This window comes from Lutra lutra, chromosome 5 (genome assembly GCF_902655055.1).
Source record: "Lutra lutra chromosome 5, mLutLut1.2, whole genome shotgun sequence".
In the NCBI taxonomy this organism is placed as follows: domain Eukaryota; kingdom Metazoa; phylum Chordata; class Mammalia; order Carnivora; family Mustelidae; genus Lutra; species Lutra lutra.
Genome location: NC_062282.1, coordinates 163,116,177 through 163,138,157, shown reverse-complemented (window position 1 = coordinate 163,138,157; position 21,981 = coordinate 163,116,177).

Below are 21,981 nucleotides of genomic sequence, written 5' to 3'. Positions count from 1 at the left end.
GGAAAGGACCTCAGGTGATGAGGGCAGGCCCACCTGGCTATGTCTGCAGGTCCACTGATCCGGGACCCTCACTCTGTCTGCAGAACCCATCCAGCACCCTCAGGACTGCTGAGTTACCAGGAGGGGCTGTGTGCTCAGCAGAACAGGGATGCTGGGGGCACTGGGGGTCTGCCCCTCTGTTTTCAGCAGAGCTGTGGTCTGGCTCCCACTGCCCGCGTACCGCAGGGAGTACACACCTCGGCCCTCAGGGACCCTTCCTTGCCACCTGCAGGAATTCACTTCCCACCACTGAACCCCCATTTCCGCAACAAAGCTGTGAGCTCCTGAGGAGCCCATGTCCCTGCCCTTCAGAGCCCCAGCCTAGACCACTACAGCCTCTCCGGTCACTGTCCTGTTCCAGGAGTCCTGCAGAGCTGCAGCCCTGGAGAGGGCCCTGCCTCTCCCCACGTGGACACAGAAGGAGCGTGAGGAAACCCTTCATGAGGGCAGCAGCCTGGCAGGAGAGAGGACTCCCCAAGACACCCTCCTGTGTCCCGGGGAGCTGAGCGCAGGCTGACAGCCAGACCAGAACTGGCAGCAGCCAGGGAGGGGCAGCCAGGAGCTGAAGCTGAGGGCTGGTGGACACAAGCCCCATGCACAGAAATGTGCCCACGTGTTCAAATGTCTGACATGTTTTCAATGGAATGCTTTCTACCGTGGTCATGTGTTTACAGCAGAAGCCAGCACAGACAGGAGATCACTGTGGGCCCAGGATCCCCCTCCATCCCAGAAAGGAGGTCCCTGTGGGCCCTGGACCCCCCTCCAGCACAGACAGGAGGTCACTGTGGGCCCTGGACCCCCCTCCAGCACAGACAGGAGGTCACTGTGGGCCCTGGACACCCCTCCAGCAAGGACAGCAGGTCACTGTGGGCCCTGGACCCCCCTCCAGCACAGACAGGAGGTCACTGTGGGCTCTGGAGCCCCCTCCAGCAGGGACAGCAGGTCACTATGGGCCCTGGACCCCCCTCCAGCAGGGACAGCAGGTCACTGTGGACCCTAGACCCCCCTCTAGCGGGGACAGCAGGTCACTGTGGGCTCTGGACACCCCCCCCAGTATGCATGGGAATGAGCTCGATCAGTGACTGCGCATGTCAGTTTGTCCACTGTCTGTGGGCACAGCTGTGCTTGGGGAGGGGGAGAGGCAGGGAGAGATGGAGGCCTGAAGGTCTGGTTATCTCTGGAGCTTGCTCTGCTCCACAGGGTCCCTCAGCCCTGCAGATGCCTGGGCGAGACCAGCAGGCTCCTGCTAATGCCGGGTGTGGTGCCTGGCGAGGACCCAGTCCTGAGCAGCCCAGCCTCTGGGCTGCCCGATACCTGGGCAAGGACGGGCCGGAGGCAGCAAGATGACATCAGTGTCCAGGGTGAGCCCCAGGCAGGCCCATAGATGACACGGAGTGCCAATCAGGGTCTGAATGCATCAGCAAAGCCCACGTGCAGCTGGGCTCGCCTACCCTTCCAGAGGGGCCTGCTGAGGTCTGATGGGCACCATCTGTACCCACAAGGGCATGCCTGGCAGCTGGTGCACACCCTACTTAGGGCCGTGGCTGCCTGATGCCAGCTCCCAAGGCCTGTGCCCCTGAGAGGAGTGACTTTGAGTGGAGCCCCCAGCTCCCCACTTGGGTCTCATGGGGCAGAAGCAGGACGCAGACTCATAGCCTGGAGTGGGGCGCCAGGGAGAATGGGGTGGCCATGTCCAGGTCCCGTCCTATAAGGTAGAGGCCAGTGAGGGCAGGCAGCTGGCCCTGGAGGAGGGCTCCAGCCTGGGCGCCCGCCCCCCACCAGCCTCCTGCTTTGGCAGGGCCGACTTAGCTGTGTGCCGGGCACGAAAGAACCACGGGCTCTCACCAGAAGCAGATGTCTACCTCCAGACGCCGCCCCAGAGCGCGCACGGCCTGAATAAATAAAGCACTCTCCAGTTCAGAGGAAAGTATGCCTGTCAGCACTGGCTTGCTGGGGTTTTCAAAGGAGAAGTTTCCAAAACAAAACCCTCCGCTTAGATTTGGAAATGATACCTCCTTCCCAGCTTGATTCTTTCCTTATGTTCGGAGTCTGATAAAGACGAGCAGCAGTTGGGGCCCCAGAGCTAATGCAGCTCTGCTATGCATGTGGGCTGCAGGGGTCAGGACCGGCTCTGAGCTGGAGGAAGTGACTGGCTCCCTCCTTGGTGGGCCACGCACCTCAGCATGTGTCACGTCCAGACCCTGCCCTCCAGAGCCCCGGGAGGGTACAGGAGTGAGCTGACGGCCATAGTGGGAAGGCGCAGAGTGCTGTGGGCTGAGTAGCGGGTGGACCATAGTGGACACAGGGCATCCAGGAAGCGACACATTGGGGATGGACTGGGTGGTGCAGATCTCTGGTGACATCCCCCAGCCGCTGGAACCCAGCGTGTGCGGAAAGCAGGAAGGGGACAGGCGCTGAACTGTCTCCCTTTATGAGGGAGATTTGCTGGAAGCATCAGGGTTGGGGAGCAAAGGACCCACATCCTCCACCCTCCAAGCCCTGCAGAGTGATCAGGAAACACACAGAGTGACCCCGAGGTGCCCATCCACGCTGGAGAGCCTTCCAGACAAGCACGTCAACACTCAACCTCCCTGCAGCCCAGGTGAGCATCAGCTGACCACTACACGCTCCAAGCCCCTCATGTAGGGTTCCACTTTCTAACCACACCCATGGCCTTCTCAGATCCTGACCTCCACTGCTGGGGCCTCCGTCCACTGACCAGGTCTGAGCTCTTCCCCTCAACTCCAGAGCTGGGCTCAGTCAGGGACACAGTCCTGGAGCTGTCTGTGGGTGCAGTGGGAACAGAAGCATGGTGGGAAAGGGAAGTCTGGCGTGGCTCCGGAACGGAGGGGCCAGTAGGAGGGAGTGCTTTTCCCCACAGCTCACCAGGCTCCCTCAGGGCCGTTGCTGGCAGTGTTCCCAGTCCTGGGTGGAGAGACATCACAGGACAAGTGGTGTGTGTGCATGGTGTTTGTGTGAATGTGCGCATGCTGTGTGTGCTTGGTGTGTGCATGAATGTCTATGGTTGTGTGTACATGGACTTGGGTCTGTGTGACTGTGTTCTCATGGGTGTGTGCAGGTTTGGGTGTGTGTGCGTGTGTGCACAGGTGTGTGTGAGGCCTTGGGTGTGTGTATATGAGTACGTATGTGCATGTGTGTATGAGTGTGTGCATGAGCATGCATGTACATGTGTGTGGGGATTTCCCAGTGCGGGTGTGCACAGATGTGTGTGTCAGGGCTCAGGTATGTGGCGTCCACATACATACAGAGCAGTTGCATGTGCATGTGGCACATCTGGGTGGTGTGCCCGAGCTGTGCAGTGGACAATCCTCTCAGCTGTTGGCTGCTGGCGGTTCAGGCTGGAGCTGAGCAGAACCTGAGCTGTGTCGTCCTCGCTTGCACTGCCCTGAACCAGCTGTGGTACGCGGTGCAGGTGTCTGTGGACTCTCCCCACGCAGGGGAGCAGTCCTTGCACCCCTGGCTGGTGCCGGAAACTGCCCTCTGAGCTCTCCCCATGCAGTAAGTCAGCCGCACCCCCTCCACGTAGAGCACACCTGTGACTCCACAGGCTGCCCAGCAGTGCAAGCCGCAGGCCAGGCAGTCAATGCCTGTGGGAGGCCAGCAACCTGGCCCTAGCCGGCGCCCAGCCCACTGTAAAGGACCTGTAGTGGAAGCGGGGTCTGCAGGGAGCCCTAAAGAAGCAATGCGTGGGCCTTGTGAGTGGTCAGACCCCCACTGGCGAGTGTCAAGCTCGGCCACACCCTCCCTTGGGGGAGCATCTCGCACTAGACCCCACAGGACGAGGACCGTGTACTCATCAGCACCCTGCAAGGTTCAGCCCCCAGGGGTACACGACACCATGTGATGCATGTGACGGGTGGGACGGGCTGGGGACACCAGGGCTGACAAGGTGCCTGACCCCCTGACGGGCCCAAGGGCCCAGACCCTTATGGGACCCCTGAGGGTTTCTCCTGGAAGGAAAGCAGCCGCTGCCCCCAATCCTCTGAGGAGAGAGGAGGTACCCATTCTCTGGGGCTGGCAGGTGAGTTTGGTTATGATGGGACATGATGTGGCCTGGCGAGGTGAAGGGCCCAGATGCTGAATGGGCTGTGTGAACTTCCAGGGGAACAGAGCCAAGACTGGGCCATGAGGTGTCCCCTTCCTGCCCTGGCCGCGTAGACACATGTGAAATCCAGATCTCTTGGGGACTGCTCCGCATGTTGGATTGATGGATGGGTCTATGGTTCAACTTTGATCTCTGCTCAGAGTAACTGAAGAGCCATGGTGCAGACACATTCTCCCCAAGCCCAAGGTCCATCCTCCCCTCCAGAGCAGATGTCTGCTGTCCACTTGGGGTGGCACTCCCAAAACTACGTTAGCCAACATATTTACAAGACAGGGGAACGGGGATTCATGTCAGAAAGTAGTTTTCTTCTCTAGTTACATGTCTTTCTAAGTAGGCTCCACACCCAACCAGGAGCCCAGCCTGCAGCTTGAAGTCATGACCCTGAGATTAAGACCCGAGCCAAGGTCCAGTGCAGACGGACGTCAGCCGCCTGACTTCGCCACGTGCCCCTCCAGTTACTTTTTCACCCACATAAGGAAACAGAGCTTGTTTTCAGGCAAAATGGTGACTTGCAGACAGAATGTGAGTCCAGAAGTTCACATACCGAGAGCCATGGCATGGCCTGGGCTACCAGTCTCCATGGGGGTGGCCAGTCAGTGTTGTATCTTCCTGTGGGGTCAGGTGCATTTGGAATGTATGCAATGTTTCCACACAAACCCCTTTCCCATGGAGCTGGGCCTGAACAAGATTGTGTTCCCCGTTTCCTCTGCGGCCACATCGTGGAAGCATGCCCTCCGTCCCACGGTCTCCCAGGACACACGCCAACCCACTCAGACCAGTGAGAAGGCCACCCTAAGACTTCTCCATCTCACTGGCTTAGAAGGAATTATGCAGTTAAGTTCTTCGTGTGTGTGTGTGTGTATGCAGAGGCACACAGACCCATGCAGAAACACAGACATGTGGAAACATGCAGACAAGCACGCACACACAGGATTTGCTCAGTGCATCATGTTCTTAGTCTATAGAAACTAGCTCTGAGAATGAACTGCAAGAAAGCCAAGCTAAGGACAGTGACAGCAGGTGGCAGTAGGAGGAGAGCTAACAGGGAACACAGCGATGCTCCCAGTCCCTCGCGACGTGCCTGGGCTGCAGGACGTGAGGTTACCCTGCAGGCATAGGCTTCCACCGATCTTTGGACGGCATCACCGTGCGGAGCGCAGGACCTTCTGAGCCACATTTGTGAGTGCACAGAATGATGCGGTCGTGCCTCTGGGGGACTGGACGGGCTCCTCTGAGGCCTCTGAGGGTGTACACTGCCCCCACAGCCTGTTCGTCTCTCATGCCCCAGGTGAATGCTGTGGCTCTGGCATTTACCAGGATCATCATTGGGCCATGGGGGGTGTTGTTTTGGGGTCACACGTGGTTTGGGGATTAGACAGAGTACTCTGAGAAGGGGCGGAGGTCACGTTTGGACCCCCCTGTGTCACCATCTTGGCCCTTTGCTAGGATGGAAGAAGGGTTGGCAGTCAAGACACAGTCACAACTGTGTGGACATGGGGCCTCAGGCATTTTCCTGACTTTTCAGGCTCTTCCCAGCTTGGCCATCTGGCCTGTGAAGGGGAAGCCCTTATACGTGAGTGTTGTGCTGCTCAGGCCAGCCTCCGCATTCACAGGGTGGGAGGCAAACCACGGCTGGGACCTCAGACTAGGACAAGGGCAAATGCTAACCTGACAGATGCCAGCAGGCAGCTGGGAAAGTTGAAGAGGAAGGGAAGCAAAAACTCAGGAGAATACCCCACCCAGGGCCCAGGATGCTCTCAGGGCTGGTGCACAGTCAGGATCCTTCTGAGTCTGTATAGAGCTTATAACAGCTGAGGTTTCTTTACATCCTGTCTTCCCCACATGAAAAATAGAATGCAAAACCTGTAGGCCTCAGGACTTTATCCAGAAGCATTTGAGGAGTGAGCTGCAGAGTCTGCCTCAGGTGCAGGGAAGGTGGAGCAGCTCAGGGAAGATGGAGAAGCCCAGGAGAGATGGAGCAGCCTGGGGAGATGGAGTAGCCTGGAGAGGTGGAGCAGCTCAGGGTGCTGGCCTATGTGGACATCTCTGAGGCTGGAGGGGCAGTCAGAGGCACTGAGGTAGCATCATAGAGCTCATAGGGGCCTGGGGTGGGGATGGGGCTGGACAGGCTGGGTGGGGGATGGGGCTGGGCACACCTAGGGTGGGGGTGGGGCAGGGCAGGCCTGGGTTGGGCTAGGGCACTGGGCACACACCCTGTCCACAAGGTCTGCCAGGTCCCAGGCCCCCCCCATGAGGCAGCAGCCTGACATACATCAGAGGAAACCAACACCCCAGGCCCACTCGACCCACTCCCATGGCCATGGGCCCTGGCCCTGTCTGACTCCCCCAGCTTCTAGACTGACCTGGGACCAGCATGGAGGCCTGGGTACAGAGGTGTATAGGAGGCTGCAGGTGGCTGTGCAGGAGACCAAGGGCTCCAGTCACATCCCTTCCAGACCCCCAGCCCCCACCGGGCGGGCTGCCAGCAGCCTTAGAGAAGACCCCTGGTCTCTTCTCCAAAGCGATATTTGGGGCATTCGCATCACCATATCTGTCTAGTTCAGAAGCATCCCGTTTCCCTGGAACAAAACCTCATATCTTGGCCCCTTCGCTAGCCCCTGGCAACCACCAGCCTGCTGGCTGGCCATGGACACGTCTGCTCTGGACATGCCATGTCAGTGCGGCCCTGCGCGTCTGGCTTCCTTTGCTCAGCATGTGACAGTGCCTTGTGCCCTTTGATGACTGGGAGCTGCTCCACTCATGCACGACAGGACAGGCGTTCCACTCTCTGGCGCCTGTGGACAGGGCTGTGTGCATGTCGGATGCCCGTACTTGCTTGAGTCTCTGTTCAGTCCAAGGCATTGGATTGCTGGGTCCTCAGATCATTCTGTGACTAACCTGGGAAACAGTCCCTGCATCCACCATGGACGCACCGTCCTACCAGTGAGCATACATTCCCATCTCTGCACAACCCCCGGCTTGTTTAATCCCAGCCACATCAGCAGGTATGAAATGGTTCTGACCTACATTTCCCTGCTGACCCATCGTGACGGGCATCCTTTCGTGCCCTCGAGGGCCATTCCACCTTCCTTGGCCAGTTTGTCACTAGATGGTTTTCTTGTGGTTGCTCTGTAAGAATTCTGTGTTTTCTGCAACTAGATTCTTAGGTATGTGATGTGCACACATTTTCTTCCATTCTGTGTGTCGTCTTATCGCTCCCTTGATTGTGTCTTCTGATGGACAAAGCTTTCATTTTGATGAAGTCAAACTGGCCCATTTTTCTCTTATTATTGTGCTTTTGGTGTCACATCCAAGAATCTATTGACAAATCCCAGGTCTTAAAGATTTGGGCCTTGATTTTCTTCTAAGAGTTGTATGGTTTTAAGTCTCTGATGCATTTTGGTTCATTTAGGGGTTTATCGGAGGAAGGGGGTCTACGCAGTCAACCCAGCACTGTTTGGGGGAGATGGTTCCTTCCGCTGAAAGTTCCAGATGACTGTGTGTGTCCCCGGACCACAGCTCCGCCAGGCTGTTCCCTTGGCTTCACCTTGATCCCCGTTTCCCCTTGGGTGCCTGGGTCCAAGCCCCGCTCAGCTTTCCTTCTCACTCCCTGTCCCTCTTGGGCCTTAGTCTCTCATCTGCAGAATAGAGGCTTACCGTGCCTCCCTCTAAAGACATACGTGCCGGGAGCCACCTGTGTCTGTCCTGGGCGCTCTCCCTGAGGATGTGGAGCCCTGGGTCCTTCTCCTCCTGTCCTCCTCCTACCTCCATGCAACCCGTCCTTTCCGGAGGCACTGGGCCTGAGCCTCCACTGCATGCCCAGAGCCCAGGTGCACCACACCTTGTCCCCGGGCCTCCCGGTCAGGAGTGGGGATGCATCAGAGCCCTGGGGCCGTGGGGTGGCCCCAGGTCTGGGCACGCATCCCTTGGTGGGCTTGTGTATGCACCTGCTAAGGCCCAGCTTGGACACCCCCAGCACTGGGCACAGATCCCAGTCCCCCAGCTTCTGTGGGGTGACCTGGGCTAGCTGTCCTTGTAGCGGTGGGTGACGTACTGCCTCGAGGGGCTGAGCCCCATCATTCCTGCTGCCCCACTCCTGGGCCCAGGACCTCAGAGTCGCCTAGACGGCTAGAGCCAGAGTGAGTCGCTGCCGGTTAAACTAGGCTGGCATCCGTTGGACACAGGGGTGTGTGTGGGACTGTCCTGCCCTCCCTATGGGGACAGTGACCACAGGAGCTGCCCTGAGGGGCCCGCTGTTGCACAGAGGAAGCTCATGGACTGGACCCCCAGAGAGGGGGTAGGTGTGGGGGCAGCCACAGCTCAAAGTCCTCGGAAGAAAACACATGGTTGTGTGGGTGCAGGTAGTCACAGCTGGTGTGGCCAGAGCCCGCGTGGACGTGAGTGCTTGTGAGTGTCATCCCATGTGTGTAAGTGTTGGTGTATGTGAGCATCTTGTATGCATGTGCACAGGGTTTGTGTGTGGCTGTGTTTTCCTGTGTGTACACGCACATGTGTCTGCATGCATGTGTGCGTGCACATGTGTGTGCATGTGTCATCGTGAGTGTGTGCATGCATGTGTGTATACAGGTGCGTGTGTGCATACAAGTGCATACACAGGTGTGTATGTGTGTGTGCATGCGTGTGCATGTTCCCATGGCCCTGTCTCAATGCCCAGTGTGGATCATTGTTTCCCTCAGTGGCTGACAAAGGGCAAGGTGGGACTGAGGCCTCCTGGCGGGGAGCAAGATTGCACAAAAGTGCAGAGCCTGAGTGCTGGCTGGAGGGCTAAGGTCTGGGCAGTGGCGAGGACAGGCCCCAGGCACAGAGGGAATGGACAGGGAGGTGGACACCTGGGGAGGGGTGGGTGTTTGGGCAGAATCCCTGGGCAGTGGTGAGCCTCCACGGAGGGTCGGGAAGCAGCAGGACCTGCTGTGGAGACCTTGTCTGCCAGTTTCCAAGAATCCTGCAGTCACAGGACCCAGGGATGGGCTGGACCCGAGCAGGACAGTCCTGCAGCATTCAGAGCACAAAGCCGGTGGGGCCGAGAGCAGGGCAGCCTCCAGGGTCCCTGCTGGTCTTGGCTGGCGTTGACCACTCTGCCCACACTGCCTGGCTGGCACCGGTGCCAGGCCCACCAGGCCCCTGCCTCTGCTGCCTCGGAACCCCTCTAATCCCAGGATTCCAGGGAGCAGAAAGAGGAGGCTGCCACACCAGCCAGCCCCACCAGCTCAGGAAGTCCCTGGGCATGCACCCTTGGGCAGGGGGGCATGGGGAACAGAGCCTGGTGTGAGTCTGGGTCTGCAACAGAACTCAGCGCCCCCTCCCCTGGCTGCCCTTCTCCTGGCAGGCCCAGCAAGAGAGCCCAGAGTCAGGAGCCAGGCCAGGTCCGTGTTCAGCCAGTGGCACAGGCTTCTCTCCGGAGTGAAGACTCGTGGCAGCTTCTCCCACTGACCCCAGCAGGAGCAGGAGGAGGCCTCTGCCTCCAGGACAGACAAGACCATGTCAGCTTCGCTGTCCTCAAGGTCAGCTCAGGGGTGAGAACGAGGGCCCCAGCGCTCCTGGGCCATCTGAGGTGCCCACAGGGAGGGCACATAGTGTGCACACGGTGCATGCCGCCCGCGGGCACACACATGGCGCACACACGCACATGTACACACACACGTACACATCGCAAGGATCACCCCTTCTCTGTCCCTTTAACCTCTGTCTGTCTAAGGCCAAGGAACCTGCAGCATGGCCTGGGGAGGACACAGTGAAGCCCGTGGGGAGAGGAGGTCAGGAGATGGGACCCCAGGGCTTGGCCAGGCCAGAGGCTGACCCACTGTGGGGAGGCCCCCTGGGGTCCTAGCAGTCAGGGCTGGCCCTGTGCACACAGGCAGGGTGGGCTGATGGAAGTCTTGGGGCTTCTTCCGCCTTCCTTCTGGCTGGCTAGGTCCTTGAAGGGCCAGGGATGGGGACCTTCAACGTCCTGGGAATCCCACCCATCCTCCATGGGGGATGCGAGAAGGGTTGGTGTTTGGGCTTGGAAAGGGGTAGAGCTCCCTGGCGCCCCTCAAAGTCCCAGCAGCCTGGAAGCCAAGCCCTGCAATGGGGTCTCTGTAAAGGATTCTCCTGATGGAACGGCCGCCTCTTCCCAGGAGCCCCTGTCCACCTTCTAGAGCCGCTTGAGAGTGGGGTGCCAGCGGGCCTGAGGAGGCAGGAGGAGCTGCTCGCCTGCTTCCAAGGCTGGAATGTGGGATGAGCCTGGGGCGATCCTGTTTCCCCATTTGCCTGACAAGCTGGGGGAGCAAGGCTTGCTCTAACGGGAACCAGCTGTGGGAGGGGGTGCGCGTCTGGAAGAACAGGCCAGGTACTCCCTGTTCATACCGCCTCCCAGGGCAGATCCAGTGAGACCGTCTTTTCACAGCTGGGGAAGCTGAGGCCCAGGGCAGCCCCCTATATGGGGCCCCTCCAGGCAGGCTGAGTGGGCTCTGAGTCCCCAGGCCCACCATGTGTTCCCCACATACCCTGTGGTGAGGCCTACATGCAGGTGTGCCCCTCTTCGCCTCCCTATTCCTGGGTGCCCCCAGCCTCCCCCAGGCACATGCATTTCTCCCCATCCCGGGTCACTGGGGATTTTTCTCAGACCATCAGCACGGGGCTGCTGGGGAAGGACAGCAGCCATGCTGTGGGCCATGAAGCACAGCTTTGGAGCCACCCGATCCCACTTGACCACAGCGCCTGCTGCTGACACCAACTCCCATCAGTCACTGGCTGCCTGACCCAGGCCCCTACTTGGGGTGGAACCACACGTAAGTCTCGTTTCTCATGACTCCCAGGTCTGAGCTTGGGTGCTAGGGTGGCCCTGCCAGCTGTCTGCAGGGCCTGGGGTGCGGGTAAGGAGGGAGCTGCAGCTCAGGGTGCTTCGGCTGGGGCTGAGCCCCCCAGGGGGTCGGGTTGGGGAAACCTGGGGATGAGAGGCACAGGGAGGCGGCCCAGGGTCTAAGGGGGGGGCCTCATGGGGGGCTTTAGACAAGAGGGTGGGGAGGGCCATGGGTGAGACCCAGATCAGGCATGGGGCATGGTGATGACCATGCCTGGGCTGAGCCTGCCCTTAGGACTCCATGGTCTGCTGCTGACACCCTAGACCCATGTGAGGGCCAGGCCCTCCATTCCTGGTCTCACAGGTGTGGCCTGGCTTTGTCCATTTTGGAGCTCCCCAGAGCAATTTTTGGGTTAGGGGGCACCAGAGCAAAGACCAAGGTGTGGGTGTAGTGGGTCCCTAGTGCAGGGAGACAACCCCGGGGACGCAGGACAAAGTGGGGGTGAAGGAGGTCAGTGGGAACAGCCCAAGGGACGCAGGAGGGCATGGGGGTGAAGGACCAGGCCTGTAGGGGACAGTTAAACCCACAGGAACAGCAGTTGGGGCTGCAGAATGGGGCATTGTTGGTCAAGGTTGACAATGATGATTTTCGTGGGGTGACTGAGATAACGAACATCTGTGAGGAGTGGTGGGCGTGAGCAGTGGGACCTACCTGGAGGCGAAGGGACAGTCGCAGCTACCAGGTAGTGTTGCTGGAAGGGCACTGTCAGGGGGAGGCCCCCACTACCATGCACCAGAGCTGGGTGTAGGGCTATATGTGGGTGCCCCTGCTGGGGGCAGCTGTATTCGGAGAATGTTCCTTGGCTGCTACTGCCCCCTTCCTGGGGGAGGCCACTGGCTGGCCCTGCTCCTTCTCATCACAATGTCGGGGGAATGGCTTCAGGGCCCAGGTAGGAGCTCCAGAGGGGCAGGCCTTGCCTATGTCACCATGTGGCCCCCAGGGGACCCTGAGCAGCTGGAGAGTGTCCTGGGTGAGGGGGATGCACAGTGCATGGGAACAGAGGCCAGTGGGACGCTGTCCTTGCAATCACAATGTGCTGGTGGGGAGTGTTCCCCTCTCCTCTGGTCCCACTCCCCACCCCATGCGATGGAGGTGAGTGGCCCCCCCACCAGCAGGCACTTTCCCCTGTTCTCCCCTGGTGCTTCTGGCTCCTGGGTCCCAGGGACCCTCCTCCAGGCCTGCACTCATGGGACCTCCACAGAGACGTGATGTGAGTGCCAAGGTGGTTGGAGTGGCCTGGTCTCAGCTGGACCGCAGGACATCTTGGTCTGTGCAGACTCGGCCCTTGCCTGACCCGCATTGGGGGCCTTCTCCTGTGGCTCTGGCTGGAGAAAGTTCCCTAACTTGCCAGGTAATCTAGGGTTCAGATGTCCAGCCTCCAGAGTCCTGCCCACAGCCTGCCCCAAACCCCACACTTTATCAAGTCCCCTGACAGGGACAGGGATGGGAAGGATGACAGGGTGGAGGGTGCTAGGTGCCAAGCTCTCCTGCTGCTCTGTCAGTTCCAACCAAACATCAGCCCTTGCTGCCACTGAGGCCTGACCTGGATGTCCCTGTCCCCAAACATGTCCTGGATGTCTCTGTCCTCAGTTCTGTCCTAGATCTCCATGCCCCTGGCCTGTCCTTGCTCTCCCTCTCCACAGACATGTCCTGGTTGTCTCTGTCCGAGATCTGTCCTAGGTTCTCCCTGTCCTCTGGTCTGTCCTGGATCTCTTTGTCCCCACACATATCTTAGATCTCCCTGTCCCCAGACATATCCTAAATCTCCCTGTCCCCCAAGTATATCCTAGATCTCCCTGTCCCTGAGATCTATTCTGAATGACCCTGACCCACACTCTGTCCTAGATGTCATTGTCCCCCAGCCTGTCCTAGAGGTCCCTGTCCCCATGATCTGTCCCAGATCTCCGTGTCCCCAGAATGTCCTAGATATCCCTGTCCTCAGGCTTGTCGTAGATCTCCCTGTCACAGACATGTCCTGGATCTCTCTGTCCCCAGACATATCCTAGACATCCCAGTTCCCTGGCCTGTCCGAGATCTCCCTGTCCCCTAATCATGTTCTGGATGTCCCTGTCCCCAAGATCTGTCCTACTTGTCCCCATCCCCTGGTCCGTCCTATATCTCCCTGTCCACAGACATATCTTGGATGTCTCTATCTCCAGACATGTCATAGTTGTCTCTGTCCCCATGTCTGTCCTAGATCTCCCTATTCTCCAGGTCTGTCCTGGATCTCCCTGTCCACAGACATGGCCTGGATATCTCTGTCCCCAGACATATCCTACACATCCCAGTCTCCTGGCCTGTCTGAGATCTCCCTGTCGCCCAAACATGTCCTAGATGTTCTTGTCCCTGAAGTCTGTCCTAGATCTCCCTGTTCCCCAGTCTGCCCTGGATGTCCTTGTCTTCCCAGGCCTAGAGACTCCTGACTCCTCTTTCTCTTCCATAATGCATTGCTGATTGCATGGGCCCAGGCCCTCTGGGTGCAATGTTTTCTTCTGTAAATCAGACACAGGAGAAGGCTGTCCCATTGCCATCACGGGTCTTCATTAATGTGGTCAGGTTTGACAGCAGGACCCTGTCCTGATGGCCAATGGAGAGTGGTCACCCCCAGTCACTAATGACAGACCCTTGCACAGCAGGGGGCCTTGGGCAGCTGCACTGCCTTCCTTCCTTGTGGTAGGAGCTGAGCTTTCCCTTTGAATTCAAAGGCTATGTGATTCTTCCAGACCCCTAGGTTCTGAGATTTGAACCTGGTTTCTGACCCCAGAGCCTGTGCTCAGGGTGTGCTGCTCTTTGAGGTCCTCCAGCTCTGTGCCCGGACTGCGTGGAGTCTGTGGATGGCCAGGAGGGAGGCTTTCTGTTAGGGGCTGGTGATAGAGTGGAGGGGCTGCAGGTCAGGTGGAGGAGTGTTCCCAAGTCCTATCAGGAGATTGTGCCCAATTCTGCAGCAGTTGCATACAAAGGCTACTTGCAGTCACCTTTCTGGAAGCCTTCTAGGTGACATGCCATGGTTCAGACGGGGCACCGTGGTTGGGCTTTTCCCTTTGTGGGTTAGCGGCAAACCACCTGCCCATTCCATCCCCAGGCTGGTTGTGCTGCATGGGCTATCCCAGGAGCAAGGCAGGGACCCTCTATGGGGGCAGCAAAGGGCAGACCAGGATGGGAACTCAGAGGTAAGGCTGGGGTGTGGGAGGGAGACCCAGAGTGGCCAGGGGCCGAGAGGTCTGCCCGAGCCCCTCAGGGGTGGCATAGCCCAGGTGTGGATGGCACAGACAAGAGACCCTTCAGAAAGCACGGTTCAGCCGGGTGAGGAGAGGGGTGGTGAGGCTGGGACTAGAGCTGAGATGGTGCTCGTGTTGCCTGGAGCATGTCAGAGTCAGGTCCAGGAGTCGGCTGGGGAGGGGCCGGGCTCAGGATGAAAGGATTATGAATGTGCAAGAAGCCGCAAACGATAAAGCACGGAGGGTCCCATGTCCCCTTGGTCCTTGGCAAGGTCTCACCTTCACAAACCCACGTGTGTGCAGCTCTGGGCAGTGGGTCCCAAAATGGCGTGGAGCCCCTCCATCGCCCACCCCTTTAGAATCACACTGCCCTGAAAGTTCACTCTGCCAGTCAACAGCTTCAAAAGCTGTCCAAACCCACTCTCAGAACATTGGAAATCAATCAAAATTGTGACACAAGGAGCATTTTTTTTTCTTTTTCAAAATTTTATTTAAATTCTAGTTAGTTAGCATGCAGGGGTAGAATCCAGTGATCCATCACTTCCACACAACATGTAATGTTCACCATAACGACTGCCCCCTTGGTATCCATCGCCCACCGGCTTCCCTCCAACAGCCCCTGTCCTCTTCTCAATCGTTGAGTCTCTAGGGTTTCTTGCCCTCTTCTCTTTTCTCCCCCTCCTGTATGTTCACCTGTTTTGTTTCTTAAATTCCTCATATGATAATTATCTTCCTCTGAATGAATTATTTCACTCAGTGTAATACCCTCTAGTTCCATCCACGTCGTTGCAAATGGCAAGATTTTGTTTCTTTTGATGACTGCATAGTATTCCATAGTACATATGGACCATATCTTCTTTATCCATGTGTCCTTTGAAGGGCGTTTTGGTTCTTTCCACAGTTTGGCAACTGTGGCCATTGCTGCTATGAACATTGGGGTGCAGACGGCCCTTATTTTCACTACATCTGTATTTTGGGGGTAAATACCTAGTAGTTCAATTGCCGGGTCATAGGGTAGCACTATTTTTAACTTTTTGAGGAATCTCCACACTGTTCTCCAAAGTGGCTGCACCAGTTTGCGTTCAAGGAGCATATAATAAATAGAAACGTGAAAAAGATTATATACCATGATGAAATGGGATTTATACCAAATCTAAGAAAACATTGCCTAATCTCAAATCATGAAGATTTGCCCTTATGTTTTCTTCTAAGAGTTTTACAGTTTTAGCCCTTACATTTAAGTTTATGGTCCTTTTTTTTAAGTTTATTTATTTAAATAATCTGTACATCCAATATGGGGCTCAAATTCATGACCTCAAGATCAAGAGTCACTCACTCTACCAACTGAGCCTGCCAAGCACCCCAATGATCCATGAATTAATTTTTAATCATGGTGTGAGGTAGGGGTCCAATTAACCTTTTGCAGGTGGATATTCATTGTCCCAGCACCATTTATTGAAGAAATTATTCTGTTCCCATTAAACTGTCTTGACCACAGATAACTGAGTTTGTTTTCCATTGATCTCTGTGTATATCCTTATGCCAACACCATACTGTCATGGTGTAACTTAGTAGCTTTGAAATCTGGAATACAAGTCTCCCTTGTTTTTTCTCAGGAATGGTTTAGCAGTTCTGGATTCCTTGAATTTCCATATGAATTTTAGGATCAGTTTCTTGATTTCTGCAGAGGAGTGCACCTGGCATTTCCTTAGGGACCGCACTGACTCTACAGATCAACTTGTCATCCTAACAATTTTAAGCCTCTGACCGATGTACATTGAACATCTTTCTATTCTTTAGAAGTTCTTTAATTTTTTTCCACAAGGCTTTGTAGTTTTCAGTGTACAAATCTTCCACATCTTCTGTTTAATTTATCCCTCAATGTCTTATCCTTTTTGGTATTATTGTAAATGGAATTGTTTTCTTAATTGCATTTTCAAATTGCTAGTATACAGAAATTGATTGATTCTACATATTGTTGTTGTATCTTATAACAGTTAGAAATTCTAACCATTTTTAGCGGAATTCCTGAGGGCTTTCTATACACAAGATCATGTCACCTGCAAGTGGAGATCATCTGACCACTTACTTTCCAATCTGGATGCCTTTTATTTCTATTCTCCTCTGATTTCTCTGACTGGAGCCTCCAGCAGAATGCTGAGTAGAATAGAACTGGTGCGGCCAGATATCCTTGTCTTATTCCTCATCTTACAGAAAAAACACTGTTTTCCACCCTTAAGTGTGATGCGAGCTATGGGGTTTTTGTATATTCTCCTTGTCAGGTCAAGGAAATCCCTCCCATTCACAGTCTGTGGAGTATTTTATTGTAAAAGGGTGTTGACTTTTTCAGATGCTTTTTCTGCCCCTATTGAGATGATCATGTGGAATTTGTCCTTAGTCTATTTAATACAGTTTATTACATTGATCTTTGCATCTTAACCCAACAAATACCACTTGTTCCTGGTGTCAAATGCTTTTATTCTGTCTCTGGATTCAGGTGATAGCATGTTATTGAGGACTTTTGTTTCTGTATCATAAGAGATAGTGTTCAGTAGGTCTCTGTTCTGGGGTGTCTTTGTCTGGTCTAGGAACTACTAGCCTTAAGGAATGAATTGAAAGCACTCCCTTATTTTCTATCTTGGAAGAGTTTGAGAATGAGTATTACTTCTTTAAATGCTTGGTAGAATTCACCCCCAAAAGCATCTGGTCTTGGGTTTTTCTTTCTGGAATATCTTAAAATTACTAATTCAATCTCTTGTAATGGGTCTATTCAGACATTCTATTTCTACTGGGGTCACTTTAGATAGTTCGTGCCTTTCTATGAATCTGTCCATTTCATCTCAATTTCTCAATAGCTGGCAAGCAGTTGTCAATAGCATTCCCTCACAAACCTTTTTGTGTAAATTATTACTGGTTTTGTTATGTGAGTCTTCCTTTTTTTCCATTGTCAGCCTAGATAAAGTTTGTCAGTTTTGTTGATCTTGTTGAAGAACTTCAGTTTTGTCGATTTTTCTTTATTTCATACTTCATTGATTCGCTCTCCACTTTATTATCCCCTTACTTTTGTTTGCTGTGGGTCTGTTTCTGCTTGTTCCTGCTGCTGAAGGTGGAAGGTTAGGTATTGGTTTGAGAACTGTCTTGTTTTCATGTGGGCATTTAAAGCTCTACTGACTTCTAAGAACTGTTTGAGCTACGTCTCGTACTCTTTGACAGACTGTGATATTGGGCTTTCATTTTAATTCATCTGAAAGTATTTTCTAACTTATCTCGTGATATTTTCTTTGACCCACTGGCTACTGACGAGTGTGTTCTTTAAGCTCCTCATATTTGAGAATTTCCAGATTTTATTCTATTATTCATTTCAGTTTCATCTCATTTTGACTAGAGGACACAATTTGTATGATTTCAGCCCTTTAAATTCATAAGGTTTATTTTTTGACCTAGAATATGCTCTATTCTGGAGAATATTCCATGAGTTCTGGAGAGGATGTGTATTCTGCAGTTGTTGGGTGAAGTGTTGTACAGACCTGCCCGGTCCGGTTGGCTTACGGTGTTGTTTCTGGCTTGTTCAACATGGCTGAGGTTCAGCTTAGTCACTTGGATCCACTGTTGAAAGTGGGCTGTTAAAGTATCCGGCTCATTATTGCTTGTCTGGTTCTCCCTTCAGTTCTGTCAGTTCTAGCAACATGAATTTTGGGACTCTGTTGTTAGATGGTTATATATTTCCATAAAAACATATATAATATATATATATATATTTTAATATATATATAATATAAATATATATGTGTTTATATATTTCTATATATTTCTATTATATATAATATATAATATATTATATTAATAAACGTAATAATATAATAGATAATTTATTTATATATTATATATAATATTATATTATATATTATTACATGTTATCATATATTATTATATTATATTATATTATATATTATTATATCATATGTAATTATTAAATTATATTATTATATACAATAATTTTATCATTATATTAATATATAAATATAATATATTATATATTATATTAATATATAAAATATAATATATTGTATATGTTATGTAATATTATATTAATATATTAATAAATATATAATTATTATATTATTATATTATTATAAATAATAATATATTATATTTTTATAATTATATTATATCATTATTTTATCATATATATCAAATATATATATTTGATATATATTAAATATATATACCAAATATAAATATGCATGTTTATATATTTCCATATATTTCTATTATATATAATATATTACATATTATATATTATATTAATAAAATTAATAATATAATAGATAATACATATTATCTATTATATTATATCATGTTATATATTATTACATATTATCATATATATTATTATATTATACTATTATATTATATATAATTATTATATTATCATATATTTATATATAATATACATTATATATATTTATGTATAATATATAAATATTTTTATTTTTATATATACACATATGATATGCATATATGTATATGTATATATAATATGTATATTATAATATATATTTTGTATATATAATACATTATGGATTATATATTATATATGTATAGGTATATAACATGTATATATACATAGTATATATAAGTAATATGTATATAATATATAATATATATGATATTACATATAATAACATATATATTAATAGAAATATATAATATAATATAATAAATATATATAATAATAAATAATATATATTATATTATATAATATAATGTAATATAATATAATATAATATAATATTATATAATATAAATTATATAATATATAATATTATATAATATAAATTATATAATATTATATAATATTATATAATATATAAATAATATATAATAATAAATAAATAATAATAAATAAAATTTATATATTATATATTATACAATATAATAAATAATATAATTATATTATGTTATATACATATTATAATACATATTATACAATAATAATATAATATATATTATATCTATATAATATATATTTATTTATAGTATAATATATATTTATATATGTATATACATATATACATATACAAATTATATACATATAGAAATATATATGTGTTTATATATTTATTATATATTATAGTTATTTCTTCTTCATGATACATGACACAATTCATGGTAAATTGACCCTTTTATACTTTTCAAATGTCATTTTTTGCCTCTAGTAATATCATTGGTTTTGAAGCCTCTGTGATGTCCTGACAGAGAATCCAGCCACACCATTCCAGACTTCTGACCTACAGAAGCGTGAGATGATTAAATACCTGTTTTTATGCAAGCTGATAGGTTTGTGATCGTTTGTTACACACCAATAGGAAATGAATAAGGATTTCAGTACCAAGTTCGAGCTGTTGCCTTAACAAATACCTAAGTGTGTGTGGCCTTGGAATTAGGCAGAGGATGGTGGCTGGAAGGACTCTGGGGGTGTGATAGGGAGAGCCTAGATTGGGTTGATGGGAATGCGGTGGGAATGTGGATGCTGGTGATGTTATAGATGAGGATGCTGTTGGGAACTGGGGGAAGGAGGCCCCTCACTGTAGAGTGCGAGAAGGCTGAGGAAAGCTCGTTTCACAGGGAGGCTGGGTTTCTTCTTGCTCTACAGGGAAATGAAAGAGGAAAGATAACCAGAGGGAAGATGTGTGGAACAAAAACCCCAGGGCGTCATGATTCTGGACATTCCCCTCCATGCTGCTTTATCAGCACTCTCCTCTTTACACTCTACAAGAGTCCTTGGTCACATCAATGTGGTGCTCTGTGCACATCTTCTTGTGTAATTTCCTTACCCACTCACATCCTCTGTGCTGTTGTCCTCAGAAATATTACATTTCTTTGTTACTGACACCAATTACAAGTATGTGTGTATTACCTTACGCAACTACTTTTAAAGCAAGTTAAAGGGTCAGAAGAGAAGATATATGCATTACATAGTCTCTTCCCCGCCCCCCAAGATTGATTTCTTTGAAAGAAAGAGACCTAGCAAGAGGGAGAGAGAATCTCCTGCAGACTCTGTGCTGAGCACAGAGCCTGACACAGGGCTTGATCTCACAACCTTCAGACTATGACCTGGGCTGAAACCAAGAACCAGACACTTGACCAACTGTGCCAGCCAGGTGCCCCCATTATGTGGTATCCTAGGACAACCTATATAAATACTTGTCCCAGAGTGTTTCATTTCTTCATGTGCACCCTGGTTGCCATCTGTTGTCACATGCTTTCAACACAAAGAATTTTTCTTAATAAGTCTTGTGAAGCAGGTCTGCTAGCACCAAATTCAGCTCTTATTAATCTGGGAATATTTTTATTATGCCTTCATTTTTTTAAAAGATAGTTTTGCTGAATATAAAATTCTTTGTTGCTAGTTTTTTTTCTCCTCACCAGCAACTTGAGTATGTTATTCGCTGCCTTCTGGCTACAATTGTCGGCTTGTGAATACTGTTTAAAATATCTGTGGTGATGAAATGCCTCCTTGTTTTTGCCTGAGGCGGGCTTTACTTCTTTTTTTTTTTAAGATTTTTTTAAAGTAATCTCTACATCCAATGTGGGGCTTGAACTCACAACCCCAAGATTAATAGTCACTCATTCCACCATCTAAGCCAGCCAGGTGTCCCCTGAGGAAATCTTTACTTCCATTTCACTTTTGAAGGATAATTTCACTAAATACAAAATTCTATGTCAGTGGGGATTTTCCTTTCTCGACATTTTAATATTCCACTGCAGTCTCTTCTTGCATGCATAGTTTCTGAGGAAAAGTTGGATGTAGTTCTTGACATTGCTCCTCTATCAGCAAGAATTCTCCCTCTGATTTCTTTCAAATTCCTTCTGTCTCTAGTTTTCCGCTGCATTGACTATGATATCTCTAAGTGTATATTTTATTTTTTTACTTCATCTTATTTGATGTTCTGTGAGGTTCCTGGATCTGTGGTTTGGTGTCTACCATTAGTTTTGGGAAATTCTCAGTCAATATGTCTTCAAATATTTTTTCTATTCCTTTCTTTCTTCCTCTCCTCCTGATATTCACATTCTGTGTGTGTTACATCTCTTGTGATTGTCCCATAGTTTGGGGGCATTCTGTTCTTTTTCATTTCTTTTTCCTCTTTGACTATTGGTTCAGACACATCTTCAATATCTGTGATTGTCCCCTTGGCTGGACCAGTCTGCTGATGAGCCCAGCAGTCTTCATTTCTGTGACAGAATTTTAATTTCTAACACTTCCTTTTAACCCCCCTCTTTAGCACTTTCATCTCTCTGCTGACACTGCCCATCTATTTCCAATGCTGTCTGCTTTATCCATCAGAGCCCTTAGTGTATGCATCAGAGTTTACATGCCTGGTCTGGTAATTCCAGCACCTTTACCACCTCCGGGTCTGGTCCTGGTGCTGCTCTGTCTCTTCAAACTGTGTTTGGTCCTTCAGTATGCCTTGTAACTATTGTCAAAACTGAGGTGATGTTTGGGTAAAGGGCCTTTAGTTTGGGCTTTGGTTGCTGGGCTGTGTTCACAGTTTGCAACAACTATGGGCCTGAGGACAGACTCCTTGTGGCATCCCTAATTATTTTATTGTGGTAAAATACACATAACATAAAATTTACCATCCTAACCATTTTAAAGCATACAGTTCAGTGCCATTAATTACATTCTCATAATTGCACAACCATCACCACCAGGAACCTTGTTATCTCGCAA